This window comes from Sus scrofa, chromosome 6 (genome assembly GCF_054392235.1).
Source record: "Sus scrofa isolate SSC_HxYL_T2T_F1_AM1 chromosome 6, Sscrofa_HxYL_maternal_Yorkshire_Landrace_v2.0, whole genome shotgun sequence".
Classification (NCBI taxonomy): domain Eukaryota; kingdom Metazoa; phylum Chordata; class Mammalia; order Artiodactyla; family Suidae; genus Sus; species Sus scrofa.
In genome coordinates this window covers 3,513,905-3,537,301 of record NC_139388.1, presented here as the reverse complement: position 1 = coordinate 3,537,301, position 23,397 = coordinate 3,513,905, and the positions used below count along the sequence as shown (strand labels likewise).

At 57.2% G+C, this 23,397-nt stretch overlaps 1 long non-coding RNA gene across 2 annotated transcripts in view; it reads left to right on the top strand.

Moving 5' to 3' along the window:
• Positions 1-6,286: 6,286 nt before the first annotated feature.
• LOC146402154 (uncharacterized) overlaps positions 6,287-23,397 on the top strand; it is a 33,347-nt gene continuing 16,236 nt past the window's right edge. For both annotated transcript variants that reach the window (XR_014805297.1, XR_014805296.1), the window contains exon 1: positions 6,287-8,406. This is a non-coding gene — a long non-coding RNA (uncharacterized LOC146402154). The remainder of the gene's footprint in view (positions 8,407-23,397) is intronic.

The window sequence follows — 23,397 nt, the reverse complement described above, 5'->3', positions numbered from 1 at the left end:
GCTTTTCAGGCTGCTGGCGAGCCCCGCGAGAGGCACACGGCTCCACATGTGGGAAACACTTGAGAAGTGGCCATTTCCTCTTCTTCCTCTTCTTAATTGCCTGTAATTGCCTTAATTCGTAATGACCCTGAACCGTGGAGCAGTCCTGGGAGGTCCCCGCAAGAGCCCACAGGTACTGGGACAGTCAGCAGAAGCGAGCTCAGGTCGCAGGAATGCCCGTCTGCAAACCACAAGGCACCTTCTTTCTCATCCCCAGGGACCCCCTGCAAGGGGGCTCATGAGCTAACTTTTGTTCCCCGTGGGGATGGAGGAAATACGCCATCTTGAATTCAAGATTCCCTTCTTCGTCTCCTCCCTACCAACAGAAGGCGGGGATGCCAGGCTCTCTTGCAGCTAGAGGCAGTCATGTGACACCATTCTGACCAATGAGGTGTGCGCTGGGGTCGTTACTAGGAAAGCAGTGCTTCCTCCACGCCGCCTCCACGTTTGCTGCTTGACAGGCAGAGAAGAGTCTGCAGCCCTGCAGCTTTCGTTTGCAGGGCATCCTGCAGCCCTCTTTTCATAGCTCCCTCGGGCCCCCCGAAACTGCTTAATTTTCTTAAAATGACATTTATGTCCCTTTTGATTTGGAATCCTTCATAAACCATTTCCGCTGGATTTCCACCTGTATCACCCTGTAGCATCGTGCTGTATTTGACCTCTAAATACAGTCACATGTCATCCGGACAAGAGGCACTGCATTTTAAACCTCGAAGTGAAGTCTACTGCACCCACAGAAAAGTGCAGACATCCTCAACGGATGAAATGTTACCGGAAACCAGCACCCAAATCGAGAAACGAACGTTGCCAGCCCCCCGCAGCTCTCCCTCAAGGGGCACTCGCTGTCCTGCCTGCCAGCAGCGTGGACCAGCTTTGCCTGCTTTTAGGCTGCCGCTACATGGCCTCACAGTGGATGTGCTTTCGTTCCTGGCTGCTTTTGTTCAGCCTCCTGCGGCTGAGCTCGGTTGCCGCCTGTGGTCGTGAATCGCTCCTCCCCGTTGCTGTGCGGTATTTCACTGTATCAACATGCTCCATCCCTCTTCTCTCATCACGGCTGCCCGGACGCTCACCTGCAGGAGCCGCCTTGCGGTATTGAACTGGTCCTCTCGGGGGGGGCTCCGTCGGGGGAGATCGCGAGCAGCACTACCGTCATCCTCCTGAACGCACACCTCCGTGTACCTTCAACCAGGGCGTCTCTAGGCGAATTCCTAGTGCACCTTTTTATTTATCTGCATCTGAACCACTGAGCGTATTCAAGAATCATGCGGTCCTTTCGTAACGAAAAAAATCCAATAAAATCCAATCGAATTGCCAAAATACCCTGATAGCAGCGTGGGGCCACTCCCTCCATCCCCGGCTCTCATAAAGCATCCTCTTCCTCCCCCGGAGAAGAGGCAGCCTCGCGCTCACAGCCCTCCTGTGGCGCGTCCCTCCCACGTCTGGAAATGATTGGACAGCCTCGTGAATTTTATAGGCTCTAAGCATCCATTAGCTGACCTAATCATCCCTCGGACCCGAAAGTCAGAGTTACCTACCACTCTGCCAAACCCTCACGTGTTGGAAACTGGAACGGGGCAGCCTGCCTCCCCCGTGTTCCACCTCTCGGAGAGGATGGAGGGAAAGACCTGGCCGGACCCCTTTGCATTAAAGAAAGAGAATTTAGGAGGCCTGAGGGGCTAATAAAAAAAGTTGGTAAGATGCACTGTTAAGTGAAAAGAAGCCAGGTTTCTTTAAGGCGGGGTGTGCGAGATATTCTATTGTGGCAAACGTGGGGGAAGGCACATTTACTTAAAAACGAACCTGTCTCCCCACCAACAAGGCCCCCATGAAAGGTGTTCTGGGGGGGCACGTGACAGCACAGCCAGGTTGTTGGGGGAGATAAAAGGGGCCAGATGTGGATTTTGCACGTTATTCCTTTCTGTACTGTCTCAATTTCCTAGCCATGGGCATTGTATTTTTTCTAGTATCGTGTAGCAATTCAGCACAGACTCAGTGGCTTGAACAGTACACATTTTTTTATCTCCCAGTTTCCAGGGTCAGGGGCCCGGGCACAGCCTCACTGGGCTCTCTTCTCAGGGTCTCAGGAGGCTGTGGTCAGAGTGTCAGCCAGGCTGCCTCTCATCAGAGGCCTGACCAGGGAAGCGCGTGCTTCCGAACTCCCCCAGGCTTTGGGCAGAGCTCTTTGGTCTGGCAGCCGTGGAACTCGTGATGGCTTGCATCTTCAAGGCCCATGGGAGTGAGGCTCTTCACCCCCAGGGAAGGTCTCTGTCTCTCTGGTCCAGGCTCTCACCTGCTTAGGCCAGGCCCACCCGAGAGGGCACCACAATTTCTACCCACTCGGCATCAACTGAGGGAGGACTTTAGCTACATCTGCACAATCCCCTCACCTCTGCCACCTTCTGCTGGTTAGAAGCAGGTCACAGGTTGTGCCCACACTCGAGAAGAGAGGATCACAGACCAGTGTGGATGTGGGCGGTGGGGCGAGGTTGGGAGCCACGTGGATTCTGCCCTCGCCACACATACACATACACACTTCCTCACGACCTGAGGAGGGGTCACAGGAGTTATCTGAGGAAATCGGCCGTGGGCACGTTTCGTCTTCGCCTAATTTCTTTTCCGTACGTTTAAAAACTGACCGTGCGCTTTGAAAGCAGTCCTTCACCCACACTGCCCCTCCCCTGTCCGCTTCCGCTGCGCGTGGGAAGCGTGTGCACGCCCTCCCCCGCCGGCCTCACGCCGACAGCCCGAACACAGGCGGAGACACCCCAACAGAGACTTCCCCCCGTAGTGTCTTTACCCACACGGGAGGAAATCTTAAACGAAACTTTCTCCCCCACAGATGCCCCCGACGATGCTTCTCCAGCTCTTCCTTCTCCCCCAGCCGCTGGTACCCGGGGAGGGAAGCTCCGCTTGGGTCCAGGTTAGTTGGTCTGTCTGCTTCTTCACTTCCCAATGGGCTGTGCGTACTCATCCTGAATCCTCAGGAAGTCAGGTCTCCCGAAGGGACAGGGAAAGCAGAATCCTCACGCCACCATCGCCGCCATCGTCCTCTTCCCTGTCCTGATAATCCCCACTTACTCAGCACTTACACCTGCGCGGTTTCTCTGCGGCAGGATTACTCTGAAGGGTGTCTCCCTTCTCGGTACATAAATCAGACAGGAGGCATTTGGTTCTAAGCTGCCAGAGACCAATCCAAGAGAAATGGATTGTCTCACAGGCAAAGAAGGTTGGAGGCTCCAGAGCTGGTTCCTTCAGGGTCATCATCAAGAGCCTGCGTTCTTCCCTTTTGCTGATTTTCAATCCTCAGCATAGCTGCCGCCTCCTCATTATCACAAAATAGCTGCCACACTCCAGCCATCACTTACAGCTGTCTCAATATCCAATGAAAAAAAAAAAACAAACTGTTTCTTCTTTGTGTCTCTTTCTAACAGTCCGAAAGCCCAGAGGAGAGCTATGTAATTTGCACCCAAGTGCTTCTTGCCAGCCCAGAGCCAGACAGATGTGCTCAGACAAGTGAGTGAATCCTGCCCCCAACACGAACTACATGGCAGGGGGTGAACCGGTTCACCTCCTGCAACCTGGCTTTGTCCTCTATAAAAGCTGATAAAGGAGTATCTGTTTCAAAAACTTGTTGTAAAGACTTAATGAATTATGAATGCCAGTCATACATTTTTCAAAATTCTTACCATTCTTGTTGTCCTTATTGTCACTGCTGGCCTGGGGCAATGTCTGGCTTAATAAATACTTAAGTTGCCGAGTGATTGACGGGAGGGAACTGTCACATCGGCAGGACCCAAGGAAGGGGAGCGAGGTGTGGGAGAAGTGGGAGTTGACAAGCGGCCAGCACAGGACCACCCAGCCTGCAGTCCCAGGCCGGGACTCGGGCTTAGGAGTGACTGATTTCTGTCCTGCGGGAAGAGCCTGAGCCTGCTCGGCCCAGGTGGCCGCCCCCAGACCATCCTGGCCTTTTGTTTTTATCTGGCCTGCCTGCTGGCCCTCGGCTGACACTTGGTGTCGTTACTCTGCTCCAGACACTCAGGTACCAGCTCTTTTGTCAATCAGCACAGGCGTTTGGGTTGTTAAAGATGCTGCAACCTCTGTGCAGGCGTGACCGCCTTCGCCGTCAAGAAGGGCCCCCCGCCCCCAGCTGCTCTGAGTGGAGCCGGCAGCCCGAGAGGCCGCCCTGGGAGGGGCCGACGCTGGAGGCCACGCAGCCCAGTCCGCGGGGGACAGAGCGCCCCCTGAGCCAGGCTGGAGATCCACCCCAAAGAGGTTCAAGGACGCAGAACAGGGCCGAGGCCTCTGGAACCCTGGCTCCGGGCCCCCACGTGCAACTTAATCCTTGGGCCGTCCCTCAGCTGAGGGACTCTGGGCCAGTTACTCGCCCTCTCTGAGCTTCCAACTCTTCTTCCAAAAAAAGGGGGGTCAGACCAATCTTTGCTGAGTCCTTCCAGCCTTGGATTCTGCAACCAGCTCCCGGAAGGAACAGGGCAGCCCAGGGCGGCGGCGGAAGGATGCTGGAGGGGATGAAGGCGGAAACCCCAGGAGCGGCTCTGGCCCCGAGGCCCTAGGAAGTCACTCTGTGAGTCCGGGCCTCAGGTTTCCCACAGAGCATCAGGAGGGGGGATTGAAACACATGGGCCTGGTTCCCCAGATTTCCCTAGGCCGCGGGTCTCCCCTGCAGCAGGCTGTGAAATGAGCACGGCGGGCGGAATACAGGCTCGTTAAAGAAATGAAACAGCCCCGGATGGGACGGAGAATGGCCGGGATTGCTTGGGGAGCCTTCCTGCGGGAACCGGGTCAGGTATAAAATGAACTTCACACTGGGCGCGTTCGAGAGGCTTTGAGAGTCGCCGCCTGCCACGTGTGTCCTCAGGATCGCCATTCACTCGGCCACCGGTCCCCGGCGCCGGGCGTGCGCCAGACCCTGGTGGGGGGGCAGGGCGAGGGGTCGGTCAAGCGGAGCCCACACCAGATGCTGTCCTGCCCTCTCGACGCAGCATCAGCAGTAAGGACACGAATCATCATTTTGAAGCTGTGATCAGTGCGCTGAGAAAGCCTCTGTGAACGGGCGAGCGGCGTCCTAGCTGGTGGGGCCGTGCGACGTGGCATTTCTGCTGAGGCCAACTGGACCCGTGCAGGGTTGAGGCCGCGCTCTGGGAGGGGGACATTCTGGGCCTGGCGGGGTGGGAGCGACAGGCTGGGGTGGGAGCAACTCCGGGGGAGCCTGGAGGGACCCTAGGAAACGGCGCGTGTCCAGCTGCTCCCACACACGGCCACGTGGCTGCAAGACTCAAGCGGCCGGAACTAGCAGCCCCCTGGGTCACCTGTTGTCATCGCCCCTGGTTTTTCTTATCCGCTGGTCCTGTGATCCCTGTGTCAGGGCAGCATGAGGGTGGGTGGACGACCCCCCTCGAAACCCGGGAGGGCTCACTCACCTCTGCTCCTACTGTGTTCCCGCACGGCTGCCGCACTGCGAATGCAGACGGCTGAGCCTCCGGGAGGAGAATGCAGGGAATGGGCCCCCCCCAAGCCCCCGTCCAATCCTGCTCTCTCCCCAACAGCTCCCTCTGCCCCAGAAAGGAGCCCAAGACTGATGCTGCCAGCTCTGCAATGTCTCCAGCTTCCTGTTATTGCCCCTTAAAAAAGAGAAAATTCCCGTTGTTTTAGGATTAAGTAATCAGCATGTCATTTATTTCTCCAAACCACAACTGTGGAGCCTGCTGAAGACCTGGCATCGGCGCCACAGAAGCACTGGGCCCCACGGCTGAGCCCGGCTTGGGCCCCACGGAAGATGCAGCTGGTCCAGCCAGCCGGGCCCACTCGCCCGCTTGGCCGCAGCTGGTATCTGGAAGGGGGGAGGGGAAGGGCTGGCCCCCGAGGCCCTCTGAGAACCACCTCACCTCTCCGTACTCGACTTTTGCTTCTGTAAAATGCAGCAGCCACCCCAGCCTGACACGCACCGTGCTGAGAGCTCCCTGCCGGCCAGACCCGCTAAGAGCACTGACCTGGGCTATTGTATTTCATCTTTATAAATGGGACCTAAAAGGCAGGTGCTCCTATCATTCCATTTTACCAGCAGCAGCCGCCAAAGCTCAGAGAAGTTAAGGCACTTGCCCAAGGCCACACAGCCAGAATGAGGCAGCCCTGACCCCAAAGCCCAGACTCTTGACTTTGACCTTGTCCGGTGGCCCAAAGGAAGGATGAAGTGGAGGTTGTGACAACGCCTTTTATTGAAGGTCAATCCTTTTTTTTTTTTTTTTTTTTTTTTTGGTCTTTTTAGGGCTGCACCCATGGCATATAGAGGTTCCCAGGCTAGGGGTCAAATTGGAACTGAAGCCACCGGCCTACACCACAGCCACAGCCACGCCAGATCTGAACTGCAAGAGCGACCTCACCACAGCTCACGGCAACGCCGCATCCTTGTAAGGTCAATCCTTTATTTCATCAATCGAGAGGTAGTTTTACCTCCAATGCCATTTTAAAATGCACAATTCAATGATTTTTTTAGTACATCCACACATACTTTCAACCAGTGCCACAGTCAATTTTAAAAATTTTCATCACCTTGGAAGGAAACCCCTACGCTTAGCTGTCACCACTACAATATTCCTGTCTCTGTGGATTTACTGGTTCTGGGCATTTCAAACAAATCGAATCAAACGTGTGACCTTTTGAGTCTGGCTTCTCTCACTCAGTACAATGTTTGCAAGGTTCACCCATGTAGCACGTGCCAATGCTGCACTCCTACAACGCTGCACCCCTGCAATGTTGCATTCCTGCAGCACTGCACCCCTGCAATGTTGCATCCCTGCAGTGCTGCACTCTTGCAATGCTGCACTCCTGCTTTACTCTACCTGCATCCTGGGAACACAGGGCTATGGGGCAGCCCAGGGCCTGGCAAAGGGCAGGAGCCGCTGCCACACGGAGGCTGCTTGTTACACAGAAGAAAGCTCTGAGGCACCAGCTCACTGTCAGGGGGGCTGATACAACACTCAGCTCTTTGACACGCCCCCCCCCCCAGCCCCAGTGGAGCCCAGGGCCCTCCTCGCCTTAAGTCTGGTTGAAGTTCTGGCTTGACAGCTGAGTCTGGAAGTGACACTAGGCCAGTTTCAAGCCTAGCCTCCCAGAAGCCTGTGAGTCCCCCCTCCATCCCAGGCCAGGAGGCAGCCCTCCTTCTGCGAGGCCATGGCGCCAGCAGCACAAGGCAAAGGGACCGCGTGCCGGCAGGCCCTCCGGCTGTCCCGGCCCTGCCTCGGGCGTCCCTGCTGAGCTGCAGACACAAATGACGTCTGCTGCACCCTCTCTGCCTCCTCGACGCTCCGACGAGGGAGAAGCAGTAATGCAACGGAATTATTTTAAACCACTGAAGGTTAGGGTCCTCCTTTCCGGAGCAGGAGGAAAAAGAAGAGGGTGTTAGCGTCTCGCCACCGTCTGCTCCTCTGTCCCCAAATGCCACTTCCGCGCCCTCCTTCCCACACAAGCAACATTTTCAGCCCCTCGCCAAGCCAGGCAACTGGAAGCCCTGCCAGGAATGTAGCCCGGCTCCGAGCCCAGGCTCTGTGGGGGCTGCGTGGTGGTCTCGAGGACAGAGCAGATGTGGACACTGCTGGTGGCGCATCTGAGTTAAAAGGACAGGCCCTCGGTCCACCCCCGACGTGCAGAGGGCCCGTCTCAAGTTCAGCGGAGGATGGGCCCCGGCCAAGTCCCCGGCCCTCTCATGCCCTGGAAGCTGCCTCCTCCCCCTTCATCCTCCTGGGCCCCTGTGACAGGGATGCTGGGCTACGCCCTGCGGAGCCAGCTTCTGCCCGTAGAAGGTGGGGCACGGCTTCCGTGGCAGTGCAGCTCTGATCAAAGCCCAGCCGGCTCCCACCTACCACGCTGCGGCTGCCCCACGAGCCAAGGAAGCCGCCCACGGCGCCTTGCAGGATGGTGCTGAGACACAGCTTTGGCCTCTCTGCCTCCTGGGCTTCTCTTTCTGGGCTGAAAGGGGGCTGCCGGGAAGCGGGGGCTCCTCTAGGCTGGTGTCACCGTTCGTCTCTGCCGTGAGTCATCTTATCAGACTGAAAGGATTTCCTGGGTACCGCACCGTCAGTCTGCACTTGGCCCTGAGAAAACCTAATTAGTTCAAATCAGTTGCAGAGGTTCTTTGAGTTCTTCTGACTTTGCTTCTTGTTCTTGTTGTTGCTGAGGTTGAGAGGCATCTGGCTTTTCAACATTGCAAACCTCTGAGTCCCTTTCATTTTTGCTGCAAAAGAGCCACTTTCTAGAGCTTGTCTGTTTTTTGGGTTTTTTTTTTTTTTTTTTTTTTTTTTTTTTTTTTTTTTGTCTTTTGTTCTTTTAGGGCTGCACCCACGGCATATGGAGGTTCCCAGGCTAGGGGTCAAATTGGAGCTGTAGCCGCCAGCCTACACCACAGCCACAGCCATACCAGATAGGAGCCGTGTCTGTGACCTACACCACAGCTCACGGCCACGCCGGATCCTTAACCCACGGAGCGAGGCCAGGGATCGAACCTGCCTCCTCATGGATGCTCATCGGATTCGTTTCCGCTGCGCCTCGACGGGAACTCTGAGCATGTTGTTGTTTTTATCCTGCTTTGCCACATGTGGCAAACCACCATGTCTGTTCTTTGCTCTGGGTTCCTACTTCCGGCCCTAGAGCTGCTAGTTCAGCAGGTAAATCAGCTGAGCACAGGGACCGTGGGTCTGACTATCACAGGTGCCAGCCGTCTGACCGCCGAGTCACTGCGGCTTGCTCTAGGGTTCTCGGCGCGGCAACATCCCCGCCAGCGGCAGTCTCTGGATCAGTCTGGACAGGCCAGACCATGCTGCGCGAACAAATCAAACTGCACCCCTGTGCCATCTCTTCTCCTTCCTGTCCTTCCACGGGTCCGGGGTTCCCTCGACTCCCCACTTTGAAAACACTGGCTACAGGCAGCTTTCACCCCGGCCGCAGGAAAGCATCCTGCGAGAACGAGATGCTGCACATTCCCGCCTGATTCCCAGGGGTCAACCCAGACCGGGCAAGGAGGGTCCCCCGCGTGAAAACTGGACAGAGGAGCCGGGGGCTGAGGGAATGATGTCCCGTTAAAGGCTTGATAAAGGAATGACGACTGAAGGAGAGGAGGGAGGGGAGGAGGGGGAGGAGGAGGGAGGGGAGGGGGAGGAGGAAGAGAAGGGAGGGGAGGGAGGGAGTGGAGGAGGGGAGGGGGAAGAGGGGGAGGGGAGGGGGAGGAGGAGGAAGAGAAGGAAGGGGGGAGGGGAGCGGGGATGGGGGAGGGGAGGGGGAGGAGGAAGAGAAGGGAGGGGAGGGAGGGAGAGGAGGGGAGAGGGGGGGAGGGGGGGAGACCGGGAGGTGGGTGGACGGCTGCAGTGCCATCATTCTGAGCAGATCATGGTGGTGACCCAGGAGCTATTTTCCTAATTTCTCGAAACCTAATAGAAATTGTACATGAACAAAAATCAGAGTGACTTTAAGGTCAAGTCTCACTGCTCTTGGCACTGGTCATGCTGATTAGCTCATGCTGATTGGCGGCCATAAGTGTGTGTGATGAGCAAGGAATGAGGAAGCTATTATCATTTGGTAGCAAAAACAAAAAAAAAAAGGTTTCAAAACTGAGGATCCAAGGGGGCGTGATAATGAGAGGTCAAGGTTGAGCGCCTCTCCCCCAGCAAACTGCCATGGATATAAAAACAGAGGGATCTGGAGTTTTTAAAGCCAGGCCGGATAGTTTAAAAAGCGACGCAAGTAAAATGCTGTAACATTAACTTGCTTCTTTCTGGGCCAGCGGCGAACACTGTTTAGAAGAGGCTCTATTGTGAGTGGGTGGGGATGGAGCAGGGCAAGGGACAGGCTGGGGTTCCGTGTGTCCTGGGCTCAGCCCGGTGGTGCCTGATGACGTGAGAGAGCGCGGAAGCTGGGATCAACACCAGGCTGGAAAGACACGCACGAGGCACCCACGTGGGCGGGAAGGGCACAGGGCACCCTACAAAGCAGCTGCTTTATCTGCACAAGCAGACTGGGTCCCCTGCACCAGCGCCACGAGGAAACGGAAGCTTAGAAGCCTCATGTTTCGAGTAGGGTAGCCGGGCTCCCGGGGCCCTGCACACAACTGGTAAGAATTTGGGGACCAAAACGGAATGAGTGACAAAGCCCCAAACAAACTCAGAACGAAAACAGAACAAAAAGACAGGATGTGGGCAGTTAAGCAGTTATCATCTGTACTGTTAACTCCGACCTCCGCATCCAGCCCCACGGCCGCTCCCTGTGTCTCTGTCTCTCCTTCCCCGTTACACCGTGGCGCTCTCACAACTTTTAAAAACCCCCCTTTGATTCCTAATAAGTAAGTATCGACGTGCGTGTGAGCACGTGTACACACACACAGAAACTGCTTCCTGATCTGACACACATGGCTGAACTCGGTGGTCCAGGCACCGCGCAGAAGCTGAAGCACCCTTTCTGCACCAGCACTGACCCAGGAATTGACACAGAGCGTTGAACCTCAAAGCCAAGTTTGGACCTGCACTGTCTCCACTGAAAAAATATTTCCACTTATCAGGAGATGGCATTTCCTCAAGAGACATGGGCGGCCTAGAGCAGGCCAGACTGGCTCTGAGGGAGAATCTAGGCGCCGCTCTCCCGGGCAGCCCCTCGCTCAGTGACGGGAGCAGCGCCCTGGGGCTGTCACAACACATGGCCACCAACGGGGGCCCTGAAACAACAGAAATTTATTGTCTCGCAGTCCGGAAGCTGCAAGTCCAAAGTCAAGGCGTCCCCAGGGCCACCAGCCCTGTGGAGGCTCCAGGGAAGGGTCATCCTGCCTCTTCCAGGCCCTGCGGCCCGGGTGTCCTTGGCTTGCGGCCGCCTCCCTCTGACCTTCGTGGCCATCTCTCCACAGCCTCCCCCCGTGTCTGTGTCTCTCCTTCCCACCTCTTGCAAGCACTGTGTCCTTGGATTCAGGCCCACCCGCAATCCAGGGTCACCTCCTTTCCAGATCCTTAATTACATCTCTGAAGACCCCTTTTGCAACAAGGTCCCAGCACAGGTTCCGGGGTTAGGATGTGGACGTACCTTTGGGGGACACAGATCAACCCGCTGCCGTGAGCCACAGCCGACCAGACTGCCTCCCTGCAGAGGCTTCGAGAGAGCGAGGTGTCCTCCGAGAGGCGGGCCTGTCTGCTCCTCCCCACCAGCACGGCTTGGGCACGCACTCCAGGACTTAGAAGGAAACACACGAACAAGTGAATGAAGGCGTGTCTGGCCCAACCCAGAGTGTGGGGTGGCGACCTGCCCACGACGTCCAGGTTTTCAGGTGACCGCAGCCCTGCCTCCCCACCCTGCCAGTGGGTGAAGTGGCTCAAACAGCACGGGTCTAGCTGGGGCCCACCGAGAGACGGGCATCCTAAAGGAACCTACAGGGCCCAGAGGCATTAGCAGGAGACGCAGCCTGGGCACCTCCAGGTCCAAGCCCCTTAGCTGCCAGGTGAGAAAACTGAAGCCGGGCAGGGCATGGGTTTGCCCAGGTCGCCCAGGTCAGCAGCGGGGCGGGGTCTCGAGGGCTGGTCCCTGCGTCTCCCTCATCATCGGCACCCTCAGCCCCACGGCTCGCTGAACTCGCCCCCTCCGGCTGGGCACGGCATGCAGCCCTCGCAGAGCCTCCGCGTGAACTGCACCCACCAGCCTCGACTCCGTCCTACAGGTGGTATGACCGAGGCTCCGAGGGGAGAAATAACCGCCCCAAAGGGCAAGACGTGAAGCCAAGACTCGAACGTGTGCTAACTCCCAAATCAGAGCTCCGAGCCAGGGGTGCCCGCGACCACAGCCAGATCGCATGCCCAGCACGGAGAGGAGGAGATTCCTCCCAAGCGCACGCGCAGTTTAACTGGACCACAACCACACCCACTCCTCAGGCTGCTTTCCTGCTGCAAGGGCACAAGTGAGTAACTGCGACGTGGACGGGACAGTGTGCAAAGACAAATGTTTACAAGCTGACGTTTGCAAAGATGTTTGCCGATGCTCCACAAGCCGCTTGGATAACAGACTACATTAAACTGTGATCGGTTTTATTACATGAGTCTCATCGTGTGTCACTGTCACTGCCTATGCTACCATTCAGAGCAAAGCTTTAAGGGCTCTGCGTCTATGATTTCTTGGTCTCTTGTCACATGGGCTCCCCAGGTGAAATCCATCACGGAATAATTTACAAGGAACTGAGCACTTGCGGAAAACGACGGCCCTGCCCTTGCTGGTTCTATTCGCACAGGTACATTTTCCAAATGGATAATCCCCAAAGTGACCAACTTAGAAGAAGAAAGAAATGCCAAAGCCCCAGGAGCTGAACTGCTCCGTCCATGCTGATGTGCGACATGCCGGGAATCTTATGCCAAAAAGTGACCCTTCTACATCAATAACGCATCACCCCATCCCCGACGGGAAGTGACATTACAAAAGCCGGAAAGGACATCAGACACGCTGGCTTGGCAGCCACATGCACATGTGGAATTGCTCTCAGAGTTCAAAGGAAAGGCTGGGAGGTGGGGCCGCCGCACAGCACCATCGCCCGTAATGCTTTTACCTCGTGGGACGGGGCTCAGTGACAGCCGGCCCTGACCTGGCCACCAGCTTCCGGACGCCCACGCCGACCCGGCAGGCGGCCCACAAGGCTGGAGTGGGGTGGGCTGTGCAGCTCCTGGGCTGTTAGCTGCTCCCTGCACACACCGCCCCCAGCTCCGCTGGCTCACATGCCCCATAGCCTCTGCAGACGCGGCCACTGTGGGCCAGCACTGTCCTCCCGGCTGGCCCGCAGCCCGAGGCCGGCTTGTTTGGAGCCCTTCTCCGTTCCCTGCACGGTGCTGAGCAGGAAGATACTGGCTTATGTCTCTTGTGTGGCTGGCGAAACAGGAGCAATCGTGGCTCCCACTTTACGGATGGGGGCACCGAGGTAAAGGAAGATCGCAGCACTCGCCCAGGGTCACGGGGCCAGGGGAGGAGTCGCCGTTCAAACCCAGGGACTCCATCGCTTGCAACCACCAGGCTGCACTGCCTGCATGTGGAAGCCTCCCTGGGAGATGCAGCCAGGCAAGCTCGGGCCAGGCGAGACCTGAGGGTGTGAAGGGCTTGTCTCTTCAGAAAAATAACCAAGCCTCCACCTGGTGATGAACTTTGCACCAACTTGCGTGGCAAGATGGGTCAGGGGACTGGGGCAGCAAAAGGAGATTAGGTTCCTCTGGCCACACCATGGCTTGGTTTATCCATCTAACTCATTAAACTGCTTGGTGAACTTCTACTCATCCTTCAAAACCCAGCTTAGAAATTCCTTCCACCATGAAGTCCTTCTTATCTTATAAACAGGACCGATCGACTCTTCCATTATGCCTGTGCTGTCTATGTGCTGTCACTGCTCTGTTAGGCCCTGCAGGTCTGTATCTCGCCGCCCTGTATGGTGAGTCCGCAAGGACAGAAATTGTGTTCGAAGCACATGGATCGCCAGGCTGTAGGAACAGGAGTAACAGCAACCAGCACTGACTGAGCACCTTCTAGGTGCTGGGCATTCGTCTGAATACATTATATGCATTAATCCTTAAAATAACCCTACGGGAGACAGGTCTGCTTATCATCCCCAGGGGCTAGACTCTGAAGCCAAACTAATGGGTTTGAATCCTGGCTCAGCCTCTGACTCTGAGCAAGTTACTCAACCCCTCTGTGCCTCAAGGGTCTCAACTGTCGGATAAGGATCATCAAAGGAGCCCCCCGGGAAGGGGCCGGAGCCAACTCGTATCAGCTTGCCAGCACGATTAAGTTTTCGTAAAACTGGAAAGCTGGCCATTATTAAAAATTAAACTATGGACCCTCACAATTCACTAAACCGTATTACAAACAAAAGTAACAAATACTCAAAACTCACCACCTCCTAATTATTTTACTATATTTTTACTTCCGTCTCTGCTCTTTGGGAACTTAGGACGAGCGAATCGCTGTGGTGGAAATGCCATGTAACGGTGGGCTTCCCGACTCCATCCACGTTCAAGGTAGCATGAAATCAACCACCCTGAGAGCATTTACACCATGGCATCTGGCAGCCGCCGCAAATTTTTTTCCCTCAGAGAGGCGGCTGTTGAGCTGTACCAGCGTGCCACCATAACTGCCCGCAGGGAACCTGCAAGATGTTAGCTACCATCACTGCTACTGGCGAACAAACCAGAGAGATTAAATAACCCGCCCCAGTAGGAACGATCGAGACGTGACCGCAGACCCTGCTGCTCCAGAGCTGACCCCTCGACCAGCGAGAACTCTGGGCGCACCACGCAGAGCAGAGGCCAATAAATGCTTGTTGGATGAACAAACAAACATTAAATTAATGGGTCTTAAATCTGCTGGCCACAGAGTCGCCTGGGGAACTTTGCTAACACAGATTCCCCACGGCCTGTCTTGGGCTGGGCTCGAGAAAGTGCATTTTTAGCCAGTGTCCCAGGGGTACTGTTTTTGCACCCGTGCTGTCCTGATCCCCAGCCTCCGCCCCCAGCCTCCCCCGGTCCATGCAGCCTGGCGGCGAGCGGCAGCTGTACATGGGGAAGCAGATCAGGGCACAGAGCCTACTCCTACCCCCAGTGTGTGCACAGGCCTCAGCAGGAGAGCTCTTGCAGACCAAAGGCTGTTCTCAGGCCCCCTCCGGCAGGGAGCAGGAAGCAGGGGGCTGCGGGGCTGAAAATCACCTGGGCCGAGACGGCCTGGCCACGCTCATGGGAGCACGATGAGACAGAGCAGGGTGAGAGGTACGGAGCGCTTGCAAGCTTGCAGAAGGTGGCTACACTGCTTCTGCCCTAGGTCACAAGAGCCATGTGAGCATAGCAGACGGAACGCCCAAATCAGCCCCCACTTACAGACCAAGAAACGGAGGCTCAGAGAGGTACTTGCCTAAGCCCCTCACTGCTCAGACCTGGAGCCTTGGTTTCCAGGCTGTAGTTTCCTTCAAAAGTGGGGGTGAGGAGAGGGGTGGAGAGAAGGTGGGGTTGGGGTACCCGTAAGTCAACATTTATGCATTACCTTGGCTCTGCCACCTACTAGCTGTGTGACCTTGGGCAAGTGTCTTAACCTTTCTGTGCTTCAGCTTTGTTCATCTGAAAACACAGGGAAATGACAGCCAGCCCTCCTGCATGTTGCTGCAGATGGAGAGATGCTCCTTCGAGCCGAAGCGAGTGGGAACAATCACGGCGGCCGCAGCAGGCACGGTAAGAGCTGTCACACCACTGTCCGCCGCCTTTCATGTTTTATGGCCTTTCCTGCCCGGCTCTCTTCTTTGAAAGGCAGCACAGTCATCTGGGGCAAGACTGAGAAGTGAAGGAGTCCTGGGCTCGCAGCAAGTCTCAGCCTGTCCACAGGCGTTCTCTGGGCACATATTTTTCTCTGAAGGTCCCGCTGTCTCAGTGGGACATGGAACAATAGCTAAGACGGTAAGGGCCCCATGGACACCACACAACTGACAGGCTCGTGGCCTTTCTCCAGTCCCTGTTCTCTCTAAATCTGTGAAATGGGATGGGTAAGACCATCAACTTGATAGAGTGTGAGCAGGAAATCCTGCCTGTAAGGTGTTTTAGGCTGAGGCAGCAGCTCGAACGCTGACCTCACATTAGACTCATCTGGGAAGCTTTAAAAATGCCACTCAGCCACCCAAGACCAACTGAGCCAGAGTTGGTGGTGGTGACGGTGGTGATACAGACCTTATGGTGGTGGGGTGGTGATGGTGGTGAGGATGACGGTGACAAAGAACGATGATGACCGTGGCAGTACTGATGATTTTGCTGGTGATGAGGCTAATGATGGTGATGCTGCGGATGGCGAGGAAGATGGCGGTGGCGGCGGAGGGGTGCCCACGGACGTTATGATGGTGGCGGTGGTGGTGGAGGGGCGCCCACGGACGTTATGACGGTGGCGGTGGTGGCAGAGGGGCGACCACGGACGTTATGACGGTGGCGGTGGTGGCGGAGGGGCGACCACAGACGTTATGATGGTGGCGGTGGCGGCGGAGGGGCGACCACGGACGTTATGACGGTGGCGGTGGTGGCGGAGGGGCGACCACGGACGTTATGATGGTGGCGGTGGCGGCGGAGGGGCGACCACAGACGTTATGATGGAGACGGTGGCGGCGGAGGGGCGCCCACAGACGTTATGACGGTGGCGGTGGTGGCGGAGGGGCGACCACAGACGTTATGATGGTGGCGGTGGTGGTGGCGGAGGGGCGACCACGGACGTTATGACGGAGGCGGTGGTGGCGGAGAGGAGGAGGATGGCGATAACGGCCATGGTGGCGATGACGGGATAGTGACAATGACGGTGACGATCGCAGTGATGGTGACAGTGACGGTGACGCTGCTGCCGCCGCCGACAGTGAGGATGGTGCTGCTGGTGGTGAGACGGGCATGGCAGCGGTGACAGTGCGATGACGGCGGCGATGATGCTGATGGAGACGGTGGTGGGAGAAGGATGGTGCTGGCAGTGATGACAGTGACAACGGCCACCACTGTCCGTTGCACCTGCCTCGGGTGGCTCGGCTCACGTTCTCCAGGTGTGTACACCCATCAACGACTCCTCTAAGAGGCCCGTCCTGACTACCAGCCCCCCCATTCTTCAGCTGCCCCCACCCTGCTCTCCCCCTCTTCCTTGTGTGCGCCTCTAGTTCACGTTACATCACACTTCAATGTGTGTATGTGTTGACTGTCACCCTCAGCCACCCCACGCAGGTGGAGTCATGCAGGTCACCCCTCAGAGTTACCCTGCTTGACACGAGGGAGCCCAGCTGTGTGTGCTCCAGGGACACTGGCACCCAGCACTTCGGGTTTGCCAGCCGGTAGGGCAGAGCAGGCTCCTGAAACCGAAGAAACTCCAGGCCAAGAGATCTGAGTGCTGGAGATGATGAGTTAAGGAGCTGGGAGCTGGTCCACACCGTCCGCTCCAGGGGCTGAGCCTCCGTTTCCCCCTTTGTTAAGATGGGAACATCGATGCTGCCTAACGGATGCTGCTGCGAGAGGGGAGGCAGACTATGCCAGGGAAGCACGATGAAGGGCAGCCACGGCGGCCACCCCTGCGGGCTTCCCTTGGAATTCTAGCGGAGGCTGGACACACCTAACAGGGTCTATGCGGGGTCGGGGCTGGTGGGGTGAGGTGCGGGGTCTTCTCAGCAGGACAGAGCTGGGTTCCAGCCCCAGCGCAGCCCCCGGCGGGGTCACCTGGACCAGGTACCCAGCTCACCTAGACTCAGTTTCTGCTTCTATAAAGTGGAGCTGATGAAACCACCTCTCCTAGTTATTGGGAGAATGAAACGAGATGCTAGATGTGAGGCTGCCTTGAACAGGAGCATCTGCTCGGGCTCAGGGAGGGGCCGGAATCCCGGAGGAAACCGTCTCTCCTCGAGCAACCACTAGAGTCTGTGAATTCTGCGGACTAGGCTCAGAAAGAAAAAGAAAAGAAAAAAGCAAAAAGGCTGGAACAAAAGGTAGAGAAAAAGAGGACACACATGTGCATGCGTAAAGCACACACGCTCACACTCACACACGCACACACACTCATGCTCACACTCACACACGCACACACACTCACACTCACAGGCCAAGCGGAGGGGCCCCGTCAGCACACGGACTGGAGGTGGAGTAACCCCCAAAGCCTTTCCTCTGACAGCCGGTGGCGGCAGTGATGAATCTGAGAAGTTATCTAATTTTCCACTGTTTTAATTAGAGACTTGGGCTCTGAGGCCTCGCAGCTGGCGTCTTTGTGCTGCGTTCTGCTGCCTGACAGAGAAAAATGTCTTTTGTAACTGCAGCCAAGCTCTGCTCCTGACCTGAGCGAGTGAAACTTCTGGGACTCGTGAACTTGAGGTCTCCGGGCAGAGTGTCTTCTGAACCAGGCCTCCTCCTTGCGGGCCCCCCCAGAGCCAAGGCTGGGGCCACCATCCTGGGGGCGTGGGGGGGGAGAGGAGGTGGGCCCTGGGTGCCTTTGGGGTCCTGAGCCCGGTCCGCGGGCAATGGTGGAGTCTCCTTCTGGCCCGTGATGGAGCCCAGCTTAGACAGACGACCCTTCTGGTTCTTGCAGACAATGCTTTTGAGTGCAGTGTGTGTGCTCCGAGGAGCTTAATTTATTGCTCATCCTTTGCCAAGTGATTTTTTAGAATATTGCATCTGATGAACACGCAGCTGGGGCCGAGGCTCCCTCCACCTCTCCCGGCCCTCTGGCTGCCGGCTGCCCCATGACTCACTTTGAAAAGAGGCTGGGTGGGAGATGGAGGAGAGTGGGGGCCCCAGAGGCAGACACACTCCCATCTCGCCTCTGCCCGTGCCGGTGGGTCCCAAGCCTGTGCTGCCTCCTTGTCTGCAAAGTGCCAGCCTTCAGGACAGCGGGCGGTGGGGGTGGGGGAGTGAATGAAATCATGAGTCACAGATGGGAAAAGAAGTTGCCAGCTTAGGAAAGGAAGGCCCCTGGGAGACTCAAGCAGGCTTTGGGGTGAAGAAATGCTTTAGGTGTGTGACAAATGCTTTGCACGGCACTGTTGCCCACCACCCCCCCCCCCGCCACCCCCGGGGTGACAGGGGCCTCACAATTCTGGGGGAAGATGTGAACGCCCTGTCTCTGTTCAAAAGCAACCTCTCACTCCCTGGCAGCATCCGAGCCGTGGCTGAGGCCACCCTTCCCATCTGCTTCCCAGGGAGGGCATCATGCCTTGTACTGTGGGTGTGCCCTGCACGTGGATGCCCCCAAAGACAGCAGCAGGTGTTGGTTCGGAGGCGGTCAGGACAATGGCCACCGCATCATACCTGCGGCAGGTGGGAGGGAAAATGCTGGTACTTGGTTTACTGGTTGACCAAAAAGAAGTTACCCCCACTTCATCAGCTCGGCCAGCGCTCCAAAGAGACCCATCACAGGCTGGCTTCTTGACCAGAAAACAGCTAAGCTCAGAACCACACACAAAACTTTCTCTAAGCATGAGTCGATTGCCCAGCTTCTCTCTACAAAAGAAATCTTAGCCCAGATTGTGTGCGTCCCAGATGCTCAAATGATTATTGCAATTGGTCACTTCTGACCATATACGGATTGAATGGACCAAGCTTCCAAGTACTTTCTCTGTGCCCCAGAGCAAAGCTCATGCATATTTATAGAAATACAAAAATATCTGGGCGTTCCCATCATGGTGCAGTGGAAACAAATCCGACTAGGAACCATGAGGTTGCGGGTTCGATCCCTGGCCTTGCTCAGCAAGCTAAGGATCTGGTATTGCTGTGAGCTGTGGCATAGGCTGGCAGCTGCAGCTCTGATTAGACCCCTAGCCTGGGAACGTCCTATGCCACGGTGCAGCCCTAAAAAAAAAAGCAAAAAAACTCCCCCAAAATCCAGCAACCAACGAGGTAAGATTCATAATATCTGGCATCCGATCCCAAATTTTCCAGTATGCAAAGAATCAGGAAGATACAATCCATAATGAGAAGACAAATCAATCCATCAAAATTACCTAGAAATGACACCGTTGACAGAATGAGTAGACAGGAACTACTAAAGTTCTTATAACCACATCAACTGCACACCTGGCGGGGCGGGGGGATGTCCCCAACGCCAGCCCGGCCACCAGAAGAGACAGCCCTGATGGGAAAAGTCGGGAGTCTCAGTTCTCGGGTTCTGGAAGGTCCAGATGGGAGGGGAAAGGGGGCAAGGGAGAGACAGAAAGCGGTGGCGTGACCCTGGCAACTCCTGCCCCGTGTCTCAGTCACAGCCCCAGCGTGTGCATTAAAGACGGGTACAGGAGAAAGACCCCAGCACTTCGCAGCAAGATGGACTCAGAGATGAGAGAAGAGGTGAAGGACAGCTTGCGGATCAAATCGCAGCGCCTGGATCCAGCTGGACCTGAGGCTGAACTGCCCCTGGACTTCTCAGGTGACTGAGCCAATTTCTGTTTTTAACTCAGCCAGGTTGAGGTGGTCTCCCTGATATTTACAAGCAGCCAAGGCGGCACTGATATAGTAACTCACCCCCTTGGGGACCCCACGTGTCAGAAAAGCTTCTGAAGGGTTAAATTCTGCTCAGTGTAAAGCCCACTCCTCCCCCTAGGAGCCCCTCAAGCTGAGATACTTTTTCCAATCCCGTAAAACCCGGGGGACCGGGTGATTGGACACACCCTCCTCCGGGTGCTCTTTCATTCAAGGCATCTCTCTGCAGTGTCCTGCGGGGGATCGTGATAAAGCTGGCAGCCGGATCTGTGGGGAAATGTGAAGGCCTCGTCCCCGTCCAGTCAAACGCCTAATTAAAATCGAGGGCCGAGGCGCATGGACTTGAGAACATTAACCAGCCCCGCTGTCGGGTGGGGAGCTCCCGTCGCCCCGCCGGGAATGCGCAGACGCAGTTCTGGGGGCCGGGGCTCGGACGTGCCCTTTGTCCGGTGGCTGCGTCCGCTGCTCTCTCGGCCGGGCCTGCCCTGGGGGAGGCGCGGGCAAGGGGCTGAGCTCGGCCCGCCTGGGAGGGCAGCTCCGGGCTCGCGGCATCTCCCCCACACCCCGGCCCCTTCCCCTCGTTCCCCGCCCTCCTGTCTCTGCGTGTTGTCCGTCTGTCTCTCCATCTCTCTCTGCCCCTTTCCCAAGCTCGCCCTCTCTCGGCTTTTCTCTTTCTGCATCTTCCTCTGTCGCCTTGTCAACATCTGCTCCTTGTCTGGTGTCTGTCCGTCTGTCCTAACCTCTCCCTCCGTCCTCGCCCTCTCTCCCCCCATCTCTGTCTCCCCGACTCCTGTCTTTCTTCCCATTCTCTTTGCCCCCGTTTTCAGCCTCCTCCTCATCAACCACGGGACCCGCAGGAGGAGAGGCTGGCGACCCCGACCGTGGGCTCCGGCCCTGCGCCACTCCAGCCCCAACGAAGCAGCAGCAGCCCGAGGGCTCGATCACATCGCCCGCCTCGCCAGGTCCTTTGGGGCCCTTGGAGGAGCCTTGTCCGGCTGGCGACGCGCCCCGGCGCTGGGGTGGCAGCGAGGCCTCAGAGTGTTGGGGAAACTGAAGCCTGCCAACGCCGGGGAAGAAGCCACTCCCACCGGCCCTCGAGCCGCCCTCCGGGCCCTGCCTGTCTCCGCGGCCTCCGCCGGGGCCTTTGAGGTTTCCCCTGGAGCTGAGCTGCCCGCGGACCAGAGGCTGGGCGGGCTGGGTTCCGTGCAGTGGGGCTGAGTTACTGCATTTCTGTCTTAGGGTTGTCCCACCACGAGCACCACACACCGCGGGGCTGAAGAGAAATTTATGCTGTCACAGCTCTGGGGCCGGAAGTCCCCGGTCAAGGCGCTGGCAGGGCCGTGCTCCTGCTGGAGGCTCCAGGGAGGACCTGCTCATGCCCCTTTCTCTGGCTGCCAGAGGCCCCTGGCATTCCTCGGCCTGTGGACCCATCACTCTGGCCCCTGCCTGCCCGGTCCCTTGGCTGCCTTCCCTCCGTGTGTCTGTCTCTGTGTCTCTTCTCTTCTAAGGACACCAGTCATGCTGGATTAGGGCCCAGGGACTGCGGTGTGACCTCGTCTTGCCTAATCACATCAGCAATGATCCTATTTCCAAAGGTCCTGCGTCTGGGTAGGACGTGAGTTTGGGGGACACTATCCAGCCCAGCAGAGTGACCAAAGGCAGTGCGTGTGGCGGCCTGGAACTCGGCTCTGCAACATGAGATGGTGACTCAGTGTCTCTGGGCCTCAGCCCTGTCCCCTAGGACAGGGCAATGGAGCCACCGCGAAGGGGGCTTTCCAGGACATTCTGCGCACAGGGCTTGTGCACGGCAAAGACAGCCACAAGGCAGTTAGGACTCGGCTCATCCCACTTTGCAGAGGACCTAGCACCTGCCACTGGGTCTCACGGGCCCTCATTATCCCCTCCCCCCAGCCCGAACTCCTCGGCCCCGGCTGTTGCTGGCTGGAAGGTATCCTGTGCACGACAATATTGGGGGTCCCAGAGTGAACGGGGGCCTCGGGAGTCACTGACGCTCATGCTTTGGCCCCAGATGCAAATTCCCTGAGTGGCCACAGGAAGTGGAGGTGGACAGAGGGGTTGGGGCCACGGGGAGGGGGCGGGCGCCCAGGCAGAGGTGCGCTGGGATGGGGGCGGGGGTCACCACGGTGCAGCCCCGGCTTGGATTCCAGCCCCCTCGCTTACGCATGGCCTGGCTCTGAACAAGAGGCAGGCTGCTGGAGCCTCAGTTTATGTGCCTGTGAAATGGGAGAAAGGCGGGAAGACGGCGCAAGACGAGCCTGCAGGCTGGGGCTGAGCGCGGGGTGTGGGGTCTTGCCCCTGAGAAACTCTGCCCAGAGTCAGGCACCGGCGGGACAGACATATTTCATGGCACGGGCTGCAGCTGAGGATGGGCTGGCATCCAGGTGAGGGACTGCCAAGGGCCCACACAGAGCAGGGGGCGGCCGAGGCCCACCTGCGCTGCGAACAGGGCTCTGAGGGAGCCCCGCGCGCCCGTTTGCTTACGAGTCGTCTCTGGCTGCCTCAGCATTGCTACGGCAGGCTTCAGTCCCGGTGACACAGACCCCCAGACACCCCCTCTGTGCCCCGTTACAGAAACAGTCGGCTGACCTCTGAGAGAAGCGTTAGAATTCCTTTCTCTGGGTCACCTTCTGCCAGACGAGGCTTCCCGCAGGCTGGCTCACACAGAGACAGAGCCCCAGCAACCTGGGAACAGATCAGGGTTACAGGGTGTGAACCAGTTAGGCTGCAGATCACGCATGCTCAGCAAAGAATAAATCGTACCTGAAGTCTTTTCTAGGGAGAAGAGGGACAGAGTGACAAGGAAAATGGCCATGGAAACAGGAGTGAAAGCACTGCTGGCATTGGAAGCAGCCGCTCTCGGGGAAGGACTGGCCTGACACGGGGCTACGGTGCAGAAAAACGGGCAGGAGGCGGCGGGAGACCCACGCCCCGGAGCGGAACCCTTCCAATTGCCGTTTCCGTGGTCTTTCACCCACATGTTCCCCTTAATGTGTAAGTAGCTGTTTGAACGCAGTCTCCAGGGCTCCACCTGCACAGGCTGCCAAGAAAGCTGGAGCTCTGGCCCCTCCTTCGGCCAGGTTTTAACCAGGCAGAACAGCTGTAGAGCCACCTGTGTCCCAACCACAAGAAGAGAAGGCAGGGGCCCGAATGGGCCAGAACCTCAAGGGTCAACACTTCCCCACCCACGTTACAGGGGAGAAGAGGAGGCAGCCCCTGGCTGCTTGAGGAAGTCTGGGAGGACTTCCTGGAGGACGAGGCTTTCGATCTTGGCATTTAGAACTGCGTGGCAGTTCAGAAGACAGACGTGAAGGTGTATCCGGCACCAACAGCCAGCTAGGCCCCTCCTCCTGACTTCTCCTCCGTGCGACCA